Source organism: Spinacia oleracea, chromosome 3 (assembly GCF_020520425.1).
Source record: "Spinacia oleracea cultivar Varoflay chromosome 3, BTI_SOV_V1, whole genome shotgun sequence".
NCBI classification, from domain to species: Eukaryota; Viridiplantae; Streptophyta; class Magnoliopsida; order Caryophyllales; family Amaranthaceae; genus Spinacia; species Spinacia oleracea.
The window spans coordinates 67,882,633-67,887,022 of NC_079489.1; the positions used below are offsets into that span (position 1 = coordinate 67,882,633).

The following is a 4,390-nucleotide window of genomic DNA, read 5'->3' on the forward strand; positions in this document are numbered from 1 at the left end:
CATTGAAACCTCTCATGTTCCTGGTTCCTTGCAGCTTGCAGATCTTCTTACTAAACCCTTAGCTTCTTCTAGACATCATCTATTGTCTGCCAAGCTTGGACTTGTATCTAAAGTCCAGCTTGAAGGGGGAGTATAGGAAGTAGTATATTTATTTTATCTTTATTTTATTTTCTAGCAAGTTAGTTATAAAGTAGTTAAAGTTTGTTAGAAGGTTGTTACAAGCTTTGTATATAAGCTACTATTGGGCTTGCTTCTCATTCAAGAAACTGAGTTAATAAACACAATTTCTTCAATTCTCTCTCTCTAATTTCCTAATTCTCTCAAGATTCTTCAGAAGGTGACAACCTCCATGCTATCCACTTCATCAAGGGGACTTGGTGTATTCTATGGAATCTTTGTAACATTATGATCAATGATATTAAGGATCTGTTTGGTAAGCACTTTCAGTCACCTTAAATTATTAGGTGATAATATGATAAGTCACCTTAAACAATTAGGAGTGTTTGGCGGGTAGCTGAAATAAAATATAAGTTGGATAAAGTGACTGATATTGAATCGTTAATCTGATTAACGTTTGAGTTTCAGCTCCTGAAATTATTATTTTTCTTTAAAAAAAAAATTGATAATAGAATCCTAAATATTGAAAAAACCATAATGAACGTTATATTTCACAATCCACCCCTGTCAATAGAGCACTCCGCAAATCGGGCAGACTCAGCACTTTGAAACTCGACAATCGTATTCGGTATGTGACGCTTCTTTCTACTTCTCTATATTTTTCTTATTGATTTTCTTTGAATTTGATTGTAAATTATGATATTATCTTGGCTAAAAGAGGATAAAAGAAAGAAGATGAAAAAAATTGGAAGACTATTCATCTTAGGAACAATGTACCGTATTTGTGGTGGATTTAGTATTGTGGATTCGACTTCTCGCATTTCTTAAGAACAAATAGGCACACAATATATAGGGAATAAGTATACATTGCACATATACGGTAGCGTCCACAAAATAAAACATAAACAGAAATTTCAGGTTTAGGCGACTAACCTTGTTCTTAATTTATACAATAGTATATTGATTCATACATTGATCACTGTATTAATTTAAGTATAACACGCGACGCAAATTAACTTGAAGAGTTGATATAATGCTTTATTTTTATTCATACTCCTGGAAATTTTACTAATTCATTAATTTTGAAATTTTACTAATTCAAAGTTTGACCTTGGAGTATAGCCTAATATTGGATGTTGTATCAATTTAACAAGGGTTTTCCAACATTATGAGATCTAAATTAATATCCCTCGCGATAATCGAAAATTACTACTTCTCTGTATGTTATAATTTGGTAAATTTAGAGTTCAGATTGTATTACGGAAGTATATCAATTAGATCAAAATTCAGATTATATGCCATGTGAAAAACTTCCGGATGTTAATGATTCTAGAAACATCAAAAATTCAAGAGTAGCATCCAAAGAAATGCAAGTGATCCGTAACAACATTGCTAGTATAATATGGGGCACGGAGTAATTGTTATTCTTTTAAAAGTTATCAAGATATTGGTTTTTGTATTAAAATTAATTTTAGATTCACAACATGACGTATTATAGATACTACTATCTTTTGTGGAGTAATACATCAATTCAAATAATTATAAATGTTAAAATATATAGAATGTCAATTAAACTACTAAAAATTTCAGGTACTTACAAAACTAGTTCTACCAAACAGACAACATAATCAGCTACCTTATTAGTTTCAGCACCTTATCAGTTTCAGGTACTACCTTATCAGTTTCAGCTGCCTTATCAGTTTCAGTTCAATTTCAGTTCAATTTCAGCTAGTGTTGCCAAACAAACCCTAAGATCCTTATCCAATAGTTCGATTTTTGGCAGATCCGGCATATATATTGGGAAGCAATTAAGCAACATACAAGATAATATATATTGGGAAGCAATTAAGCTAACATACAAGATAGCGAATACACGCTAGTATGGACATTAATCCTTGTAATAGTCTGCAGTAATCTTTGATTATACTACTCCTTTCCGTCTCTAAAAGATTGCCCCATATACTATAAATGGATGTCCATATTTATTTGTCCTATACCTTATTTGATTTGCGGTTCTTACATGTATCTCCTCACAAACTAATATTAATTCACTTAAAGACAATTATACCCGCTCATTTGCTTTTAGCTATAACAAATTCTTAATAAAGTGAACAAAAAGTTTGGATAATGTGGGCGGGGGAGTAGTCATTTAGAAACTTCTCTCCTGGATTTCTTAAGTTAGTTTTCTTCTCTCCTGGATTTCTTAAGTTAGTTTTCTTACTTATTACTCCCTCCGTCTCAAAATTATAGACATATTTGAATAAAAATACGAGTTTTATGAAAAGGTGGAATATAGCGTAGGAGATATTGTTAAAATGCATGAGAAAGTGGAAAAATAGAATATAATGTATGGGAAAGTAGGAAAATTAATGTACAAATAAGAAAACGTAACAATAAATTTGGGACGTGAGAAATAGAAAACAAAAATATAATTTTTAGACGGAGGAAATATAAAAAATAAATTAAAATTCCACATGTATATCTATACTAATATATTAAAAGGCGTTTTGATGAACGTATACGTGTCACGTAAACCTCTCCTTATTACGCCACGTCACTACTAATTAGCTTCATGACATTTCATTACAACCAAAAAACATATAATAAGGATCGAACACAAGACCTCTATGTTAAAAGTTACACTCACTACAAGAAAACGCATCTTTTCCGACCGCTTAAAATAGTCGGCAAAGTCCTTAAAACAGTCGCTAAAAAATTTAGCGACCGTTATTAGTCGATAAGGGTGGACAGTGTCTTTATGGTCGGTATTTGGGTAATTATCGACTGGAAAGCAGTCGCTAAATAAGTTTAGCGACTGTTTAAGACAGTCGGTAAATTAACGACTGCCTAGCAGTCGATAAATTTACGACTGCCTAGCAGTCAGTATTTTAACGACTGCTAAGTCGGTCAGTAATTTACCGACTGTACAAAACAGTCGGTAAATTGCCGACCGTCTTAGCAGTCGGTAAATCAGTAATTAGCGACCACTAAACGGTCGGTATTTTTATTAAAAAATTAAAAAAAATCAAATCCATCAACTGAGAATACCCAGTTAATAGTTCGATTTCCTCAAAGAATATGAAAATAATTTCATTATCCGGCTTCAATGTCGATTTCCTTTATTTGCACCAAAATGTCTAACTCATGATGAACAATTTCCAGAAAACGAAAAAGGGGATGAATTAACATATACATATAAAAAGAAAATTTAATGAATTTAGAAAAAAGAGTTAAATAAATCCAACCCAACTACAAAAATAAAAATTCAAATAATTACATACCAAAATTTCTAATAGAGACTAGATCTGAAAATTTAAAAATCACCAAATTACTAATTCAAACAAACTGGACCAGAAAGACGGAAATCTGTAACTTCCGACGCTGCTCATGCTCCCTAGCTTCTTACTTCAATTACTTTGTTCTCTCGAGTTATTCACCTACATCCACATATAGAGATACAGAATCATCAGTAAGAATTTTAATATCAAACAAGAAGACGTAAATAGGAGCTAAGAGCCGGATTAACCATAAACTCATCAAAATTTTAATTATTAAAAACAAAATTGATATATCACAAAAGGGGAGAAGAGAGGACGAAATTAAGAACATAAAAAACGAAAAGAATAAGGAATATGGGTAGAAAAGTGAAAACATACCATAATACTAGATCTGGAAATCTAAACTGGAGCAAATTCCTTATAATCGATCCAAAATTGAAGGCTTGATGCGCTGATGTTGTTGTGTTGATGCGTTGATGTTGATTTTTAACAAGAAAAAAAGTGGGGGAGAGGGGGAGGTGGAGGGGGAGGCAGAGAAAGAGAACAACCGTGAGAGAAAGAGAGGAGGTGAGAGAAAGAGGCGGGTTTCAAGTTTAGATTAGGGTTTGGGGTGAGGGTGTGGGACTGGGCTTTAATTAGGGTTTGGGTGAGGGTGTGGGTGAGGGCAGTCGGGAATTTAATTTTTTACCGACTATTTATTTTGCGGTCGTAAATAATATTTTACCTACTGTTTGGACGGTCGCTAAATAATTTTTTTCCGGCCATCTGTTTTGCGGTCGCTAAATAATAGTTTACCGACTGCTTGGACGGTCGCTAAAATAAAAAAAATTCGACCATTTGTTTGCTGTCGCTAAATAATATTTTACTGACTGCTTGCGCGGTCGCTAAATAATTTTTTACCGACTATCTATTTTGCGGTCGGTAAATCTCTTTTTACCGACTAATTTATGAGCAGTCGGTAAACACAGACGTTATAAACGCGAATTCTTGTAGTG

General features: G+C 33.0%; 1 long non-coding RNA gene across 1 annotated transcript; it reads right to left on the reverse strand.

Annotated features, from left to right (window-relative positions):
• Nucleotides 1–3,352: 3,352 nt before the first annotated feature.
• LOC130469096 (uncharacterized) lies at nt 3,353–4,002 on the reverse strand. The gene is made up of 2 exons (XR_008929468.1): nt 3,774–4,002; nt 3,353–3,554 (listed from the first exon to the last, which is right to left on the reverse strand). It is a non-coding gene; the product is annotated as an uncharacterized lncRNA (long non-coding RNA).
• Nucleotides 4,003–4,390: the final 388 nt, after the last annotated feature.